The sequence below is a fragment of the Dreissena polymorpha genome, chromosome 9 (genome assembly GCF_020536995.1).
Source record: "Dreissena polymorpha isolate Duluth1 chromosome 9, UMN_Dpol_1.0, whole genome shotgun sequence".
In the NCBI taxonomy this organism is placed as follows: Eukaryota; Metazoa; Mollusca; class Bivalvia; order Myida; family Dreissenidae; genus Dreissena; species Dreissena polymorpha.
The window spans coordinates 66,770,520-66,792,534 of record NC_068363.1 but is presented as its reverse complement, the minus strand read 5'-3'; the positions used below and the strand labels follow the sequence as shown (position 1 = coordinate 66,792,534).

At 38.2% G+C, this 22,015-nt stretch overlaps 1 protein-coding gene across 2 annotated transcripts in view; it reads right to left on the bottom strand.

Moving 5' to 3' along the window:
- Positions 1–22,015, bottom strand: part of LOC127844656 (glycosylphosphatidylinositol anchor attachment 1 protein-like) — a 169,431-nt gene that overhangs the window by 126,481 nt on the left and 20,935 nt on the right. The window contains exon 1 of one of the 2 annotated variants that reach the window (XM_052375056.1): positions 20,642–20,659. The exons of the other annotated variant lie outside the window; for it this stretch is intronic. The gene's annotated coding sequence lies outside the window, so the exon portion shown is untranslated. Of the gene's footprint in view, positions 1–20,641; positions 20,660–22,015 lie in introns of those variants that run through there. 2 annotated transcript variants of the gene reach the window in all.

Sequence of the window (22,015 nt, the reverse complement as noted above, 5' to 3'; positions counted from 1 at the left end):
TATGTAAGTGGTACGCCTGAAATATAAATATATCATGGCACACTATTCTACATCTAAATATTTATTTTGTACACTTAAAATAATCATTTCGTATAATGAAACTTTACCCATTTACATAGGAGGTGGGGTGTGAAACTATTGTATTTTCTGATATTTTTTTGATTTTATGTTCACACTATTCTACATCAAAATATCTATTTTGTACACTTAAAATAATCATTTCATAAAATGAAACTTTACCCATTTACAAACGAGGTGGGGTGTGAAACTATTGAATTTTCTGATATTATTTAATAACACATTAGTGAAATGGCCAATCGTTTGTTTTTTGTCTTATTTGGTATACGAAAAGGTGAAGTTAAGAATAGTTGTTCTCTGTAATATAAGCTTTTATAAAAAAAAATGTTTCTAAGTGTTTCAGCAATTGCATGTTGCAACAGTATCACATTTTGTGTGTACTGTATAAAAAGAACGTGGTTGGTAGCGAATTTAAATCCAATAATACCCTCGCCTTCCAAACAGTTACGACTATGAGCTCTTTTTAATTAAATGTTCATAAATATTTTATGTTTATTCAATATATGATACCTGTAATACTTATATATTGACAATGTTACACAAACTTAAGAACATGCTTTCCAATATCAATAAATAATGTTTAAACGACTAAAGGAATTGATTTCAAGTGATATTCGTTGTTTCATTTGAATATCCACTTTCATTCAAACAAAATTATTGATGCATATCGGCGTATAAGATAATGTTGTGTTTCAAAACTCAAAGATTGTGAGATAGCTGCTAATGTTCAATGGGTACAGGTTTTCTTAATGATGCTAATGAAAGAAATGTTAATGAATGAAGATAGGTGTTAATTGTATACTTACCAGTGATGGATTTGACCCACTCCTGGTGGTAGATGATGTTCACATAGATGGCAGGGGCATTTTTATCACTGCCTCGCAGTCCCCAGCTGGTCACACCAAACTGTTTGAAACGACCTGACAAGGAATACTTGTCATTAAATATCAGCATAAACGGCATAACGTTTGTTTTTAATATTTCAAATCAGTATTTATCTGTTATATTATACAAAACTCACCAGATATTACGCGCACATACGATTGTTGAAACTAGAGCAATGTGACGGTACAGAGCGATAGCTTGTTTGAAGGATGGAAAATGTGGGCAACCTAGTCGTATCAACTTTTGATTTTCGCTTCTTAACAAGAGAATGTATTGACATACTCATGTGGCAGTAATTTTCAAGTAATGTCTTTTCAAGTAAGGTCTCGATAAATGTATCTTTGTATCACGTTTCATAAAAAAAGTTTGATTCTTATCCGATAAATTTAGTAAAACCGATTTTCTATCTAAGACACAATGCCATTAACCATGATTGCAAACATATTCCAACTATCAAACGTGAAGTTGCCATTCATGTTTGGAGTTTCATTATAAAAGCCTAATTTATTTTTGGGTAATATTGTGGTAACAATCTTTTTTTACAGTGACCTTTACAGAGAACACATCAACTCCTCTATTCAATCCCCAGCCAGGTTTTAGCACATGTATTTATATTTATGTACAAAGTAGCATTTATTTACTTAAATTTGTTTAGGGTAAAAGAGCACAGAAAGCGTCTGCCACTCGTAATGAGATATATTCACGTATGACGTTTCAAATTGATACCTCGTATACCATAGGAGTTAAATTTCATCAAAAAGTAGAAAAAGGAACAGTGTTGATAACCAAAAAATAATTAATCAAAAGTAAAGGTTTTTATTACTGTACTTTTCCTCAATGACATCAATCCACTAAATTACATGTTATGAACAAAAGATACTCTAAAATGGAATATTGTGCAACCACAAACTAAAAGTCAACAATCAGTGTATGTGCACTGAGGTCAATGCCTGTTATAGTCTAAGAGTTCTATGTCGGGCTAAACCAAGAGCTATAACCCCAGAATAATGATAAGCAGAGTAATGTGATGAAGCAAACGTTCGTAATCTTACTGGAACCGTGTCCAGTCTTAATATTGTGACGTTTTAACGCTGCATATGAGAAAAATGTGAATCACAAAATGCACACTAGTAGCTGATTGTCCATTCAACATTTTCGTCTTTGCAAACCATTGGACCACTACTGTCACCCTGTAAATGTTAATGAAATAAAATCAATAACCATGTTCATTTATTATATAAATAAAATAATTATATACTCAGGATATTTTGCATTAAAATTTATATTTAAAATCATTGTTAGTGTTCACAGATTCAGCGCTGTATAACAAAAGTAATCGTTGGGTGTCATGAAGTCATTGGTAACCAAGGAAGTCATATGTTAAGGAAATATTGGTGGTAAAGGTTGTAATATGTTGCAGGGGATTTCTATGGTTATTAACAATAGTAATTAGTTAATAATGGTTGGTTAATCGTTTTATTGATTATCAGAGTTTGTAACTTAGACGTCATTCCTGTGCCCCAAAAATCTGCACTAGAATAAATTACGCCGATATTCATACACCTTAGTTAAATACTGTAAAGTTTCATCCAAAATCCGCTACACACAGAACGCACAAACGTATTTATTACAAAGTGGATCACTGCATGTGTTCCATACTTTATGATAATGGCATATGTCAAGTTTCAAATCCATTCCTAGAAAATGAAAAAGTAGTAAGCTCCAAAATTTTGTTACATTTGATATCCAAGACATGCACTGTTATTTAAGAATTCCTGGGCATATAACTCATTAATAAGTGTATCACTGTGAGGGAAAATTGTTTTAGCACATCTGCACTTTATTGAGACAACAGAGTTCAAAGTTCAATTCAATGGCTGGAGAAATGTGGAAGTAGTTTGCTTAAAAACATATTATGACAAACTGACCGATAGGGTGACTCTAATATATTCATCTACACACTTAGTAAATAACATCATCACAATTCCATCCAAAGATATATCTTTCAAGCACAAAATAAATCATGTCAACCCATCTTTTAACTCGGACAAGGCCAAGATATACTTTGACATAATACATACACGGTTTGATGGGGCATAAAGCTCCCGGCTCTCCAAACAAATTGCGTTGTTAGCAACATATGATGCCTTTAGCTGGTAGTACATCAGGTTGTTGCATAGTTGAAGATCTACAACATGGACTTTCGATTCCTTCAGATGCCGGTTGTATTGGACTTAAATGAGAATAGGTAAAGGTCATTTCTTATGTTTAAATACAGAAATAAATTCAATCTTTTTTTTCAGACAATATCCAAAAGAAACAAAACATCTGAACACCTGAAGATCTAATTGATCAGGAGGCTTAAAAAAGGAAAAATCGCTTCAAAATATATTAGAAGCAAACTGTTATGATTCGCAGTAAAATACAACAAGAAGCATAAATTTGTATTTGATCATGAAATGTTCACAGATTCATTAGGGACTTGGTTGAACACACAAAGCCAGTGTCCCATTTGAGCAATGATGTCGGAGTAATAACGCGATTTTCGTATGTTTTATAATACTATCTTAATAAATTTTTAGGAAAGTGATCAAAAGTTGTGTTTCAAATTATTTCTGTAACGAAACTAGCTGTGTTTTGGTCTAAAAAAAACAAACAAACAACACACGCGATGAAATAACGTGAATATTTTCCATATGTTCCATACTGAACTTCTTTTTTTATTTGCTGTTATATCCATACTTGAATCTGCACCTATTTATGTAGCCATAGCAATGAAAATTTGTCCAACAAAAATACCGAAATAACGTTCATATTCCGCACATGGTCCTGTATGCACATACAGATATTCATCAACTTAGCTTAAAAACTATTTCATTTTTTGCAGAATCCAGATTTTAGTTTTCACATATCTCTGTAAACATAGAACTTTTTGAGTTGTCACATGATGCGGAATTTAGTTTGCTCTTACTTCTGTAACAACAGAAATCAAAATATTTTGTCTGAAAGCAAACCTGAATAGGGAGCATATTCTCTAAATGGTCCTCCATCCGCATATAGAGTTTCAGCTTAAGTACTTTTAGAATTTGCATTTTAGTTTTTATTCATTTGCGTAACCATAGTAACCACAATGTGTGTAGGATAACATGAAGTAATGTGCATATTCACTATATGACCATCTAGGGTTCAATTACGTCCTCCTCAGTCAATGTTTCTTCATTTAATGTTTTAAAGTTTATACTCCTAAAATGCGGTTGTTGTTGTACTTGTTCTCCATCTTCTGTATTTTTGTCAGATCTACGTGAACCGAAAGATACCATTTTATAGCTTGACGTTTTAATCGACCTCTTATAAAATTAATAACATCCTGTTTTGTATTCGCACAAAAATGTTAATAAGTCGTATTTTTCTACATGGTGTGGGTAAAACGTTCTGTCTTAAATGTGTCTCTTTAACGCATCTGTCATCGAATAAGAATGCTCGCTTTTTACAGTGTCTGTACTTGAAGACGTCGCATAAAAATGTGGTCTACACGGGTGTTTGCTCTCCTCGATGTATCTTCACTTGATGATGATGATGATGATGATGACGCTTTTTCAGACGACGTTGAAGGTAACTTTTTTTGGTTGTGTTTTCCCTTTTTATAATGCCGTAGCAGGTTGTCTTTTCTGTTTGTTTTAAAGTCAAAGTGATCACAGTTAAAACACGTGTTATGTGATAACACATGTCGAACTAAACTCCGCTTTTCTGTAAACGTCTGATTACATTGCTGACATATGATATGTATTCTTGTTTTTGTTGTTTATGCTCATTCGTCTCATAATTTAAATTAAATTTCCTTTTCAAAGTGCGTATTTCCTCTTGTAATGTTTTATGATTGTCTGGATATTTGTATTTTAATTCCTCATAAATATCATCCATGTTAACGAGTTGAAGAGTAAATCAAATATGACGCTGTACAGATGAAGAGCACAACATAGCAAGCTCCACACAGAATGTTGTTGTAAAGGGCTACTTTCTCAACTATCAACTGTCTTGATTTTGGATTTGAAAGAATGCCCATCTTCTCTGCAAGAGAAAACAAAACAACAAAATGAGTTATCATAATGACTGTCTTGATGTAGTGCATCATTGAAAGTACAAGTGCCCACGCAAAAGCAAACCAGTGGGAGATGAGTTAATGACCACCACCAACAACAGCCCTTTTTCTGGTGTCTCTACGGTACCAGTCAGATGAATGGACCCATTTCCCCCTCATAAAAGTAAACAGAATTCCAAATTTAATTTGAAAAAATAAGTGTCTTATGATTACAATATCTCATTTTAATTCCAATTACATCTAACCAAGTTAATAATGATTATTTATATAAAAAATAGGGATGGCAGCGAATAGTGAAAATGAGTTTCGAATTTTCTGTTGTCATTATTCCAATATATTCGAATTTTTTATTTTAAGCCTTATATTAAAAGGTCTGCACTACATTGAATAAAAATAGAAGAAGTATGCTCCTCAAAACATACAACATTTTATGCAAAGAAATGGCCGAGCTCAGTGTCTTGCACATCTACACTTCAAGGTGGGAATAGTTTTCTCCAAAAATTTACAAAATTTTATGAGGACAGACAGAGCAACCAAACAACCCCTTAATTCCTATATACCAATCTTCCTGTTCAGAGTAAAAAAAACAAGCACAGTCTGTGGGCTATGTGCACAAAATACATCTATCCAAACTCAAGTTATTGAGTGAAAAATACTTTTTCTACTATAAGTTACAGTGATCTTAACCTTTATCCAACTGGTCCCGAAAGCTAGATCTGCATATATTGTAGCGTACTGCCCCGTTTTGTACTACCCCGTATTGACTTAATTAGTTAGTCGTAACAAGTTTCAAGCAAAATAACGCCGCCATAAGTTTACAGATTTATTCTGTATAACGTACGTCGATTGTTGGATTATAACAGCGGATATATAAGACTCTGGAATATCTGGTTCGTGGAGCTAAGCAGTTATTTCTACGTATACAGAAAACGTTAATCGACTTAAAAAATGAGATGAAGAATCTGTATCTCGGATGAGTCACCACAGGATGTAAACAAACAAGTAAAAAAATGAGACAATTCATGAAGTTGAACCGATTGAAATTTCAAGCGAAACAATTACAAGAAAGAAAGTAGAAAACCTTATCTGCAAACTGGATCGGCGATTCAAGTTTAACTGTTCTCTTGATCATCCACCGAATAGCACCTCTTTAGTTCTTATGATACAAAAATACGACCGTTCTTCGTGAAGGCTCGAACCGGAATGATTCCAAAAGAACGCTGATCTTTCTTGGTCGATTCAGCACCCGGTCGACCCGACCTATGATCGAACGACCAACTAAGGCAAATCGACCCGGGTCGACAAGTTCTAAGAATCCAAGATGGCCGCCGTAGCGAATGTAAACAAAGCTCTGATGAGGACTTACCATGAGCGATTTTTAGTAAAATGAGATATATGACATAGAGGAAACTAACTATTAAAACTCTGTGGTGAGTTGTAATGGATATACATATTACAAAAAAATGGAGAATTTGCCTATCAGGACGCCATTAAACAAAGAAACTGCTTCGCTCCTTACAAGTGTTTAGCAACAATAAAATAATTAAACGTTTATGGAAGCTAAAATTACAGTGAGGGGGGTTTTACTTATAAAATGCATTCTGTATAGACATAATAAATATGCAGTCATGTATTTGTATAAAATTCCCTCACTGGTGATCATCAAAACTCTTGGAATGTTAATACATGTATTAAAAGGTAAGTGTTCATTTACTACATTAATAGTATAATTTATTAACAAATATTAATATTCAGAATATCATTGAACAAAAGGTGGGGCGCATCATTACCCCCTCCTGCAGGAAGGCTAAGCTCCTGCAGCCTTAACAAACAATGAGGTACCAACAATGATATAACTATTAAACTGTTAACAAGAACAAGCAATATATAATAATTGAGATCAATTACTTTTGAGATCACAAAATCACTGTTCACTTTGAAAATGTCACCTTCCACAGTGTATTCACACACACAAGAATGTCACTTGAGGTTCCCATATACAAAATGTCACTTGAGGTTAAGCACAATATAATTGAATAAAAATAAGCACTCTTGTTTATCACAGAAATCTTACACAGTGTATTCATACACTCAAGAATGTTACTTGAGGTTCACACACACAAGATGTCACTTGACGTTAAACACAATATAATTGAATAAAATTAAGCACTCTTATGTATCACAGAAATCTTACACAGTGTATTCATACACTTAAAAATGTCACTTGAGGTTCACACACACAATAATGTCTCTTGGAGTTAAACACAATATTATTAAATAAAATTAAGCACTCTTTTGTATCACAGAAATCTTAACACATTTGTTTTTAATTGTCCTTACACTTTGTAATAGTTTGTAAGTTAACTGTTCATGTAGTATATATTAAATGTCCATATTTATTTTCATAGGTAAAGATCTTCAAGAAGAGTCCACAGATGGAGGGGAAAATACCCGTACCATGCCCTCATAAGCGACCAATGCACAGTACGGACTGACCACCCACGCGGTGATCAGCGAATACCCATATAGCACCAACTGGTACTACGTGGGCCCGCTTCCCAGCAGGCGCGACGAATACCCACCAAGTGCCCGCGTGGATTACCAGCACTTAGTGGGCCCCTGCAATTCAAGCAGAAGGCGATCATTTCCAAGGCATACAGTTACATTTTGCGCGGCCTCATGTTTTCCTTGTCCCGCCTTCGACTATCAATAGCTCTCTCGATGGAAGTTACTCTGCGTTCCAAACGACGAAGCTCGTCCAGTATCCTTTCTGTGTTCCTGGCGGTGGCTTGACAGGCTTGAGCAGCTGCCTCCGATGCTCTCTGGATAGCCTGCAGTTCGGCATTGGGTTGTCCTTTCTCTGTTTGAGACGCCTTTTCTGACATTGATATTACCTCATAGAGAAGTGGATCCGCCTTGTCCTGTTCTGTAGGAAGAATGTCCACTGGTTCGTCCTGGACAGGTGTGGCTGCCAGGGCCTTAGGCGATGACTGTGGTGTCTTCAAGGTTTGGACCAGTGCTGTCAAAGGATCTTCATCAAAGCTAGGGGCCGTGTACAGTGCTGGGTTAACAAGAGCAGTTGATTGGTCAGGGAATATCTCCTGGGATTCTACCATTGATCTGGGTAACACGTACCTCTGATCTGTATACTGCGGACTTAATGGAAGCGACATGGTTGATGGTGAGAAGTCCGCCTTTCTCTTCAACGGCCTCACATCCAGGAGCCATGGTGGAAGTGCTGGTTCCTCTGGATCCATAAACATGTCATCGTCTTCTTCCCTTATCGGGGTCATATCGTTGGCTGACACAAACCAAGGAACATTGGACTTGATCAGTATCTGTTTAAGGTCAATGTTCTGATTGCTGCCAACTGCCCTCACATGGCCCGCGTATTTGGTGAGGTGTTTTAGTAAATCATCCCTGGTTTCACACCGGAACTTGCAAAGGGTTCAGAAAAAGGGAACTTGCTTTTCTGGTACGTGGTCTCTCAGTATGTGGGCCACCAGTCTCCCCTTTCTGTCCACTTTGCCGCAATGGCTACAACGATATGCGAGACCCCCATTGGATAACCTGTTCATCTGAAAATATAGCATTTTAAAGAAACGTTTAATATGGAGCGATAAAACTAGTAAACCTGTGGTGACTCCTGTGTATAACTGTTGGTTCTGTTTTGCTTTGTTTAAACTGTAAATGATTTCTTTACCATCTGAATTTGGCGCGAAAAAAAAAATGTTATAACGTATGTTACAGCTCGGTTCTAATTATTTTTGTTTTCTGTTTCAGATTATTGGCCAAGACTTTTGCCCATTTAGGTGCGTTCTGGCCCCGGTAGGGTTTCAGCTTGTTGTGATGTGTGTTGCGTATTGGACCATTCTTACCCATCTGGATAGTGAAATTGACTGGGGACCTCTTTTCTATCACTGGAAACGGACCATCATACGCTTTCTCTAACTTTGGGTTTATACCTACCTGCCGGCCTTCATGCAAGAACCAAACTAAGTCGCCCACCTGGTATTGCAGGAAATTCAACTTTACATTGTGTATCTTCTTGCTTCTTTCGGCCGACTTCTGTAATTGTTTCCGGACCAGGTCATGCGTGCGTTGGAGCCTCGCCTTAGTTTCTATTACAAAATCGACTTCTGAAATATCATGGTTCTGTGCGGGGTTCACATGTCCAAATATTACACTGCTTGGTAGTCTCACCTCTCTCCCAATCATCACCATATTTGGTGATAACTTCGTGCTTTCATGTGGTGTCGCTCTGTACGCTCCTGCTAGAGCTTTAAGGTGCAAGTCCCATTCGTCTTGTTCGTCTGCTAGGTAACACCTTATCATCCTCAATAATGACCGGTTAAACCTTTCTACCTGTCCATTCCCTCTTGGGATTCTAGCACTTGTTATGGTTTTCTTGATTTCTAGCAGTTCACATAACTCCAGTATTAACTTACTTTCAAATGCTGAGCCCTGGTCACTGTGTATCGACAGTGGTGTCCCCCATCTACTTACGATTTTGTCCAGAATGACTTTTCCACATGTCTCAGCTGTCTGGTCTGGTACTGCTACTACTTCTACATATTTAGAAAAAATGTCTGTTAGAACTAAGACATACCTGTTTTTTCTTTCTGTTATGGGAAAGGGACCTGTGAAGTCAAGTGCAAGCACATTCAATGGAGCTCCAACTCTTATGTGTCCCAGTGGAGCTTTTGGCTTTTTTTACGGCTTCTTATCGGCTTCGCAGATATCGCAATGGTGGACATATAGCGTGACGTCACTTTTCAGCGCGAACCAGAAGTAACTTTCCAGGATTCGGTGTTTGGTTTTCTTGATGCCCATGTGTCCAGCAGTTACTGGGTCATGTGCCTGTTTCATCACATCTGTACGTAAAGCTTGTGGGACCACTAGCTGTAAACGATCATCACCGTTACCTGTTTTCTGAAACCTTCGATACAACGTACTAGAGTGTATTTCCAAGGTGTCCCATATGATCCAATAGTGCCGGGTTTCTGAACTTTTGTCGAGCATATCATCTTGCTTAGGTTTGACTCCGGCCAACTTCGCTTCAAGGATTGGTCTGATCTGTGCATCTTCCTGCTGTTTCTGACTCATTTCTGCTGTGCTGAAGATAGCTGCCCATGGTTGTTTGCTTTCGGGTACCATTTGACCTCTCGATGTGCCGGGTGTGTTTCGATTACCATTTGAAACGGCTCTTACCGGCTCAATCTTTGTGCCATCTTCCTCATCCTTGACCTTGTCATGAACTGCGCACTTTTGGTCCTCGGTTTGGTCACTTACCTTTCTGTCCAGAGCCATTGTTTCGGATCGCCTAAGGCATGTCTTGCAAGGTCCACATTTGAGTGGTTCCATCATGTCTACATCTGGACAATTGCAGTCTTTGGGAACCTGCCCTGTACTCTATTGTGAAGTCATACCTCGACAATATATCGATCCATCTCGCGATCTTACTGCTCGGCTCTTTCAAACTGAACAACCATACAAGTGCCTGATGGTCGGTTCTTACTACAAAGTGCCTTCCCAATAGGTACTGACGGAAGTACTGTATGAAGTAGACGACTGCTAGGAGTTCTTGTTCTGTAATACAGTAGTTCCGTTCAGCCTTATTGGTTGCCCTGCTGGCGTAGGCTATCACGCGCTCCCGACCTTCCTGCATTTGAGAGAGCACCGCCCCAAGTCCGATCCCGGAGGCGTCCGTGTCGAGGTAAAAGCTGCCTGCTTCATTCAATGGGTAGCCCATCACATCTGGACCAATTAAGGCTTGCTTCAACGCATTGAATGCTTCCTCGCATTCTGTTGTCCAATGAAAGGCACTGTCGACCTTGGTCAAGTTCGTAAGGGACCTTGCAATCTTGGCAAAGTTTTTTACAAAGCGCCTGTAATATGACCCAGTTGCCACAAACTGCTTTACCTGTTTTGGTGTAGTAGGCCTAGGCCACTCTACTATTTTGGCTATGTTGGAGCTTTCGGGGCGCACCCCCTTGCTGCTTACAATGTGACCCAGGAAGACCACTTCCTCTTGTAGCAGGTTGCATTTATCCGGCTTCAATTTCAGTCCGGCTTCTTTGATGCGTGTCAGTACCTCTTCAAGTTGTTGCATATGTTGCTCCAGGTCAGATGCATAGACCACGATGTCGTCAATGTATACAAGGCATGTTTCCCACTGAAGACCCTGAAGAACCAGCTCGATGACTCTTTGAAAAGTACTGGCCGAATTATTAAGCCCAAATGCCATTCGCGTCATTTCGTATTGTCCAAATTTACATACAAAGGCGCTTTTTGGAATGTCTTCATCCTTCAGCGGTATCTGGAAATACCCAGATGTGAGGTCGATGCTACTGAAATACTTTGCTCCTGCGACTGCATCAAGCCAATCTTGTACTCTGGGCATGGGAAAACCATCCGGCTTGACAAGGGCATTCAGCCGTCTGTAGTCAACACACGGTTTGATTGATCCGTTCTTCTTTCGTACTAGTACGATAGGACTTGCCCAGGGGGAGGTACTTTTCCTTATGACTCCCTTTTTCAGCAGATCTTCAATAGCTTGTTTCTCCTCATTAGCGTATGCTAAAGGTACAGGTCTTGGTCGCTGGTTGATTGGTGCCGCACCCTCAGTATTTATGCTATGTTCAGCTAAGTGGGTCAACCCAAGATCCCACTCATCTTTACTAAAGGTGTCACCGTGTTTCGCCAACAGGCTTGCTAGCGCTTTCTTTTCGACGTCAGACTTACCTTCACTAGATTTTCGCAGTAATGATTCTAGATGCGCTGGGACCTGTATTTTTTCATTTGGTTCATCATTAACTACTTTTACCTCGGCTGACCTTGTAGTGATTCTTCTTACGGCCACCAAGTTGTCACTTTCTGCTTGATGTTCTGCTTTTGTCAGTACCGAGACTATCTTCGCCATCCTCTCTGCTATTCCTATTTCTGCATCCTGTCTCAGGTTTACTTCTGTTGGATAAGGGTTAAGAACTCTTACCTTGCATGTTGGAGCCTCATTGAGGTTCACTAATGTGGTTGCCATTTGCAAAGGGTACCTCTCTTTAAATAGCTGGTTAGGCTCGACTACGTAGTCAGCCTCCGTATCGTCATCATCTGCTTCAAACCTTTCTATATAAACACTTACCACGACTTCTGCATGGCCTGGTACGGTCATGTTTTCTGCCACCACTACTCTCCTCGCTTTTCCAATCTTCCCTACCTGGAATATTGGTATCTCCATGCCGTCTAACAGAATTCTGTTCTGACTCAAAAGAATGTCTGCCGGCCTCCCATTTTGACCTTTCAGAATATCATACCCAGGCAGAGCATCATCCTCGATGTCCGCCACCATGATATCCCTTGTCACTTGTAGAGGTCCAAGGCTAATATCTAACTTTGTTTGACCAACATCTTTTATTGGTACTCCTCCTGCACCAACCAACCGGTCAGTTTTTTAAACTACGGGACATGCATGCGGGTTAATCTGTTTAAACACCCTGGTTGACACTATGGCCCTTGTCGCTCCAGTATCGGCTGTGAATGTAACAGGAAACCCATTCACTGTTCCCTATACATACACCCCATCCGCTGATGGTCTGGACCTCTGAACCCGAGCACACTCCTTCGTAACTTGCTGTGTTTTGTCATCTTGATTTTGGCCTTCGGTACTTTTTACTGGGACCTCCCTCTGGCCACAAGGGCTGGTCCTTGGAAGTTTAAAGGAGCAGACTTGTCATCGTCATCGACCTTTGTTACCTGATCACCATACAAACATTTGTCGGGGCACTCCCTGGCAAAATGACCTTTCTGTTGGCACCGGTAGCAAACAACATCTTGCTTTCTGTTAGGCTTTCCCTTTTTCGCAGTGTCATACTTACTCTCTAGATCATCCAGTCGCTTCAGGATCTTTGTTAGGATCTCATCTTTAGGTTCATTATATTGCCTAGGCTGCTGATTACTGTACGAAAAGCACTTACCACCTGTATCTCTGGACCACTGCCTTCTTGTTCCACTACTATCAAACTGTGGCTCTGAGAGCTTCTCTGTAGCCCGACGTGTAGGTCTTCTGTAACGCCTTTCATCTTGCTTTCCTCGCATCTGTAGATAAGTTGCTACGTTGAATACCGCTTCATCTACTGTTGTAGGCTCCTTGTGAAATTCGCCTTCAAAACGGGCCTCTTCATCATGTAGCCCGTCGAGGAAGCGGCGTACAAGATCTTCTTCCCTAGTTCTTCGGTCTCGTTGTGGATGGGCACGATCGTAAGGCATCTTTAACTCTGACGCGTAGGCTTCAACGCTCTCATCATGACGCTGATTTCTTCTTGTAAACCTTGCCTCGAAGATTTTTGTCGTTTCCACCAACTGAAATCTTCTTGATAGTTCAGCCTTGAGGTCTCTGTAGTTGTGCAACACCGCGGGTGGTAGAAGAGTGAATGCTACTGTGGCGGCTTGCCCCCCCCCCCAATCGCTGTAAGAGATGGTCAAGGCGTTGATCCTCGTCCAACTGGAGGCGATCTGCTATCGTCTCGAAGCGTGTTACCCAGACTCGCCATTCTTCTTTGCCGTCAAACGCAGGGACTTTCATTAGATCTCTTGGTCTCTGCCTGTAAGGTTCACTACATGCAAAATCATCTGATCGATTATAGAAATGTTGCCTACCATGATCGCCCATGTATTGGTAGCCCTGGTGTCTGGGATTATAATAATAGGAGTTACCATTAAGGTCTGCTGGTGCTGGGTCTGTTGGATTCCTGCTTACAAAGGGTAGGCTGTTGGTATTCAGTCGAGGATCACTGGATGTAGTCTGTGCTTGAACTTGCGGGCCTTTTGCTGTACCTGTTCTTTGTACTTGCTCTATGCGGGCTTCAAGCTGTTTGTCCAGCACGGATATCCTTTACTTCTGAAACCAGATCCCTTAAAGCCCCAGTAAGCCCTTCTAATACTGACCTTGTCTCACTGCTTCGCTTAGGTCTCCTCCTTTCGTTCACCCTATCGGATCTGACTTGTGACTCAGACCCGGATTCCGGTTAGGTGTCTGCGACACTTACCTGTTGTTGTTGGTCAACAGGTCTGTCTTCCTCATCTGAGCGGGAATTTGTATTGTCCCTGTTAATTCTGAAATGAATCTCAGAGTCGCTTGGTACATCATTATTTTCTTTGTTTGCAGCCATCATGGACCAATATAATGATATATATACCAACAATACTCTGAAATAATATTTGTCACGAACAAAATGAATATTATGCTTGTTGTTATTTATTTTTTAAGTTGTTAATGTTGTTTGTTTCGCTGAGCAATAAAGTCTTTAAAACGTATTGTGTTGACTTTGTATATCCAACGTTACAATAGTTGATTGACAAAGCTGCTATATAAAGGCTTATTCTTGACAGCTGTTGTAATAACTTTCGTCTGAATGTGAGGCTCTCAGTGCTTTGATTTCTATAAACTGCGTGTAGGACTTTCAGGATTTACATTTTCACTATAAGGGTTCATATCACGGGATCCACATTTAAATAATGGGATCCCACCGCCGTCACCAAAAAGTTGTAGCGTACTGCCCCGTTTTGTACTACCCCGTATTGACTTAATTAGTTAGTCGTAACAAGTTTCAAGCAAAATAACGCCGCCATAAGTTTACAGATTTATTCTGTATAACGTACGTCGATTGTTGGATTACAACAGCGGATATATAAGACTCTGGAATATCTGGTTCGTGGAGCTAAGCAGTTATTTCTACGTATACAGAAAACGTTAATCGACTTAAAAAATGAGATGAAGAATCTGTATCTCGGATGAGTCACCACAGGATGTAAACAAACAAGTAAAAAAATGAGACAATTCATGAAGTTGAACCGATTGAAATTTCAAGCGAAACAATTACAAGAAAGAAAGTAGAAAACCTTATCTGCAAACTGGATCGGCGATTCAAGTTTAACTGTTCTCTTGATCATCCACCGAATAGCACCTCTTTAGTTCTTATGATACAAAAATACGACCGTTCTTCGTGAAGGCTCGAACCGGAATGATTCCAAAAGAACGCTGATCGTCCTTGGTCGATTCAGCACCCGGTCGACCCGACCTATGATCGAACGACCAACTAAGGCAAATCGACCCGGGTCGACAAGTTCTAAGAATCCAAGATGGCCGCCGTAGCGAATGTAAACAAAGCTCTGATGAGGACTTACCATGAGCGATTTTTAGTAAAATGAGATATATGACATAGAGGAAACTAACTATTAAAACTCTGTGGTGAGTTGTAATGGATATACATATTACAAAAAAAATGGAGAATTTGCCTATCAGGACGCCATTAAACAAAGAAACTGCTTCGCTCCTTACAAGTGTTTAGCAACAATAAAATAATTAAACGTTTATGGAAGCTAAAATTACAGTGAGGGGGGTTTTACTTATAAAATGCATTCTGTATAGACATAATAAATATGCAGTCATGTATTTGTATAAAATTCCCTCACTGGTGATCATCAAAACTCTTGGAATGTTAATACATGTATTAAAAGGTAAGTGTTTATTTACTACATAAATAGTACAATTTATTAACAAATATTAATATTCAGAATATCATTGAACAAAAGGTGGGGCGCATCAATATTAAGCAAACAACAAACACAATTTTACAAATATGCCCCCAGAAAACCTCAAGCTTTTCATGTATATATGTAAGCTACTACACACTAGTGTTATTTAGGGGAAACTATGTTTTTTTAACTTTTCATGCATGCTTTCTTTAGCCAAGGTTTCATCAAGATTGATACATGCAAACTAAAGATATTAGCCAGAAACCACCTGTTTATGCCACCTACCGCCCACCATACCCCAATCTAACAACTATGATGTTGCCATTTTGAAAATATGATTTATATAAATGATATTGGGACATTAATAAGAGTCAAGTTACTTTAAATTCGGATAAAATATCGTTGCTTGATTTATAACTTCTGCTGAATAATTATTAGCAACACTTAAGTTATATATAACACATTTTCTACAGAAAGTACTATACATAAATCAATTTGTAAACCTTTATTTCCCTACTGCACAGCTCTATTTCCCAATATCTGAAAGTCAAACTGTCACTTAGGAACTTTGGAACTGAATTTTCGGAAAAAGCATAGCCCAATAACGGCGATCAAATCAGCTAAAAAACTGATATAGATGCCTGGATATTTTTAAGTGGACACCCCCTTGCCAGTGTCAGGTAAAGCTTCTGCGGAGCAAGTGAATATTTCAAGCAGGTCGCCTAGCTGGAAAGTTAAAGACTAGAGCTTTGACAAAAACCTGACTGACAATACCCCTGCTCCGCAGCCATGCAAATGAAAATGTTCAAGAGAATATACCTCATACAAATAAATGAGACTCTGTAAAATGTTGTCTTGTTCATATACACTAAATGATAGTTATATATTTAAAGTTTTAAATAAAAACCTTGGGAAATGTAAAAGTAGTTCGCTCCACAAACTTATAATATTTTATCCTTCTGCCATAAAAATGGATATGTTCAAGGGCACATCTCCCTGGAAAATGTGGATGACTGTGAATGAAAAAAGACATTAAACAAGAGCTGTCTCCATCGGAAGACATATGCCCCCGAAAAACACTTTTTCGATGATTCAAGGGCCGTAACTCAGGAGTGTCTAGGTCAATTTGGCTGATTATGAAACTTGACGTAGATCTTATTGCCTAACACATTTTCATGAAGTTTGGTGACGATCCGATGACAACTACTTGAGTAATTGAGCCGAAACGCAATTTTTTGATGAGTCAAGGGCCGTAACTCAGAAGTGTCTGGGTCAATTTGGCTGATTATCTAACTTGAACAAAATGTTATTGCCTTTCACATGTTCATGAAGTTTTGTGAAGATCCCATGACAATTGCTGAAGTTATTGAGCGGAAACGAGCAAATACGCACATTTTTGATGATTCAAGGTTCTTAACTCATGAGTGTACTTCAATTTGGCCAATTATCAAACTTGACCAAGATGTTATTGCTTACACATTTTCATGAAGTGTGGCGAAGACTCTATGACATTTTGCTCGAGTTATTGAGCAGAAACGATAAAAAGAAATAACGATATGCAATGGCCGTAAATCAGGAGTGTCTGGGTCAATTTTGCCTATTATCGATCTTGACCTAGATATTATTGCCTTACACATTTTCATTAAGTTTGGTAAAGAGCTTATGACAATTGCTTGCTCGAGTTATTGAGCGGAAACGAGAAAAAAACACACAATTTAACGATGATTCAAGGGCCGTAACTCAAGAGTGTCAGGGTCGAATAGGCTGATCATCGATCTTGACCTTTATGTTATTGCCTTACACCTCATCATGCAGCTTGGTGAAGATCTGATGACAATTGCGCGAGTTATTGAGCGGAAACGAGAAAAAAAAAATTACGATGATTCAAGGGCCGTAACTCAATAGCGTCTGGGTCAATTTGGCCGATTATCAAACTTGACCTAGATGTTATAGACACTTTCAATAATTCGCATTTACTAGTGCAAGAGTTGTGTCCCTTAGCCGGATGTGACGTAATGCGATGACACAAAATACGCCAGAGAGAAAAGTGTACATAGTCGCTGATAATATCAACGTCACTTGCACAATATATGCGTAAATTGCACAAATATTTCAATTTTTATTATATTGACGCCTCTTAAAGCTATCGCTTTTCGCATATTTCATTTTAGTACGTTGAAGCGTGAAAATACATTAAACATTCCGTTTAATAACCCTGTATGTCGCAAGACAAATCTTGAAAAATCATCGTTTGCACTGATCATCATGCAAAATATCAAATAAAATTTTACTAATTATGTCTAAATAAAACATTTGCATGCAAGGAAACGCATTTTTGAAACGATTATATTGTTGTTGTTATTTGTTTTAACTAACAACGAACTCGGGAGTAGAACACAATGTAAGTGCTCGGTATGTGGTTATGACAAAAATCTCCATACTTGGCACTTTCTTCGCGACAATTTTTTGTTACAAAATTATCATCAATTGAACTTATTTCAGAATAAATTAAACTTAACGAAAACAAATAATGATGAAAACAAACAACAAATAGATCGAGTTTATGTACGCAACATATTGAAAAAACTTACCTTGTTACACATAAAATAAATTCTATTTATTAATGTAATTGTTTGATTTAATTGTTCACACCAATGCTGACACTCATTGTTGCAGCATTTTTATCCCGGTGTTTTATTGCACATTTGTTCATCACAACACGATATCTCGTTATGATCGGATACTGCCCAGACAATTACAAAGAAAACAAGGTGTCATAAACCCAGGAACCTATACTTGGGTCCCTCCATTAACCACATGTTTCAGCCTAGTGTCTGGTAATTAAACACAATTTATGATACCCGCGTGTCATCCCCCCCCCCTTGGTATATTAAGCAGTCATTTTAGCCAAATTTTAAAGCCAAAATACTGAACATTTGCTTCAAGAAAATATTTTAACATTAAAAAAATGAAGACATTATCGGAAATGGATTTACAGGAACGAGTGTATATATATAAGCCAGTTTAATAATAATAATACAGTGTTTTAAAACTATAAATAAATTTAAAATATTGTGCAATTTAACTGCTACGCAATAGAGGTATTTAACGGGTACCGGCAAATGTGAACTCCGCTATTACGTGTATAGATTTCAAGTACGTTATTGCAGTGTACGAAACACCATAATGAAAACAAGCAATCACAATAGGGTAAACTGTACTTGCGAAAAATAAATTAAATATATAGATTTATTGATCATAAAATGCTATATTTTTATCACTCCTTATCATTAGTAAAGAGATTTCAATATTCATGCAAATACAGTTCAATTTGCATAAAAAGCAGAGTTCTTTTCCGTATGTATGCTAAAATTTATTAATATTGTTATTCAATGTAAGCGAAACGAAAATCTAATTCAATGAAACGAAAATGAAAAAATTTAACAATTGTTATGTATTCCGCTTGTTTAGAGCTTCGTTTTACAATTGATTAAATGCACCTCTTACACGTTCGATCGCTGATGAACAACAACAATATCCACACCACTTATAGTTGTGATCAAATAAATATAGGTTTCTTTTTTTTCAACATAATTTATAAAAGTCTTACTATAAGAAATAATACGGCTTATTTAGTTGTTTTGTTTTGAGGGATTTCAGTGTGTATTCTTCCGGTCACGTTCTCTGATGAACAATACCGCTGCTTTATCAGCAGTATAAACCGAATATCAAAATTTCATTAGAAAATAATAAATTATTAACAATTAGGTAAGCACAAACCTTTTCGTGCATATGTTTAGTCCATTTACATCGTTGAAAAAAACAACACATTTTCAAACAAGATCTCTGTTCTCGTTTACAATCGATACACTCGATAATCCTTGCATGACGTCACAAAAGGGAGATAATTAAAAACCGGCAATAACTGAAAGGGTCTATTGCCTTACACATTTTCATGAAGTTTGGTGAAGATTTGATGACAATGGCTTGACTTATTAAGTGGAAACTTTTCCGGACAGAAAGACTAACTAACTAACAGAGGTAGCGATTTTAATATGTTCCCAGAACCTTTGTTCTGGGGGCATTAAAAACGGAAGTGAGATTTATCAACAGAACAACGGGCTGCATCACAAAATACTTAAGTGTTTGAATGTATGAAGATTCCTCCACTCCAGGAGAGAAGGACGGCAAACAGGTTGACCTTCAATAAGGTGGTTGAGAGTCTTGTCTCAGCCATGCCAAGCCAAGACTTCCTATCTTTAGTCAATAAACATAAATTTATTCAAAAAAATGTTCATTGGTTATTAGGCAGATAATATGATTGAGAGCTACTTCATAAATTATTCAAAATGTGTAACGCCGTTACAGTGTAAAACTTGTAAACACTAAAACTCATGCTTCCCAATGAGATTAATAAAGTAGAATAAACTTAATGCTAGTTTAGTACGTGCTCAGACAGTTGACAGCTTCAGGTCAACTGTTTTACAGTGGGATTAATCATTATAACCACCATCTTTCCGATTGAGCCAATACTGAAACTGAAAGGCTTTGCGAATACCTATCCAGATCCAGTAGAACCTTGTGTCTTGCACACCTACACTTCATGATAAAATAATTAAAGTTTCAACTTTGAATGCATACAAATGTCTAACCCAAAGAGCATAAAATTAAGAAATGTGAGAATCAGTAGGCATGGGAAATAATGTATCGTAACTCTACTTTTTATGGTGATATTTTCATGTTTCAATTCAATGAGAAAACGATCCAATGGAGGAGTAAGAAACACTAGGTAGTTAACGTCAATTTATTGCTACTTGAGATCGCTATTCTGACCAATACAGTAATGATTATTGTGGAAGTCAAACGTGTCCGAGTCATTTTTATCCGAAACAACTAACAGCACATATAGCTGAAAAATATTAAGCGAAAAGAATCCGACAAGATGCAATATGAAACTCAACATGTCATTTGCTAGGTAAAACAAACTAATAACGTTCAAAATACACAAAGTGGTTTATATTGTATACTACACCGTAATTTACATACACAAATTTAGTATTTCTCCTTGTTGTTCCCAACCATATTCTATAATTAAGAAGTTGTTTCCCTTAGCCGGGTATAGTGTTATTCACGGATCCAGTCAAACACCAGTCGAATTCAAGACTGTATTTTAAACGTGCAAACCCAGTGAAACGAGGATTCACTTCAGGTACCTCCCCATTAAATGCCGCCTTTATTCTCGAGGAGTACTACCGCGAATGTACATACTTAAAAACCTCTGCTCATGTTGTGTTCCTGGACGCCAAGTCAGCATTCGACGTGGTAGACCATCCTTAACATCTGCGCAGACTCTACCATGCACAAATAAGTGATGGCCACTGGCTACTCTTGAAATCTTTGCATGAAAATTTGTCCAGTGCTGTTAAGTATAGGTCCCAAATCAGTGATTCCTTCAGGTTATCACAAGGGGTACGACAAGGAGGGATCCTCTCCACGGACCTCTACAAACTCTACGTCAACCCTTTGCTGGATAGGTAAGTCGACACCGGACGAGGTGGGCGCATTTGCACCGTACTTGCTTATAGCTCTGCATGTGCAGATGACGTATGTTTAATAGGTAGAGACCGCGCAGATGTGCAGTTAATGATAGATATGTCCTTATCTTTTGCAAATGAAGAACGCTACCTCCTTCAACCCACAAAGACGGTAGCCCTAAATATCAAACCCTCTAAACGAACAACAATCCCTCAAAGTGAAAGTTTCAAACTGGGTGAAATTAACCTCAACCACGTAGATAACTCAGTCCACTTAGAGATAACAAGAACGACGTCTGTCTGTGAAACAGCCGAAATGAACGTAGAAGGAAATATCTCAAAAGCAAGACGTGCTCTGTATAGTCTTCTTGGAGCCGGGTTGCACGGTCACAATGGTCTGGACTACAAGTCGATGCTGGATCTCTACAAGTCATTTGTTCTACCTGTGCTCACTTACGGTATAGAAATTTTCACACCAAAGAGTACTTTAGTCAAACAAGTGTACCTATTCCAAAGGAAAACTATTTAACAGATACTTTCTCTACCAAACAATGCTGCAGACCCCTGTGTACTTATCCTTACATGACTTCTACCAATTGAAGCAATCTATCATCTGAAAATTCTGAATGTTTTTAACAACTTATGCTGTCAAAGTGAGTCTAGTATTGAACGCCAAATTTTGATACGACAACTATCTGTGAAATCGGGGAAATCCTCATCTTGGATAAACTGGGTGCTCCCACTCCTTGTGAAATATGACCTATGAGAGGTTGATGATTATCTGCAAAAACCCCATAATAAATCCCAGTGGTGATTACAGGTACACAAAACGGTAGTGAATTACTGGAAAGACTATATTGACAGGATTGCTTCCACTTATTCCTCT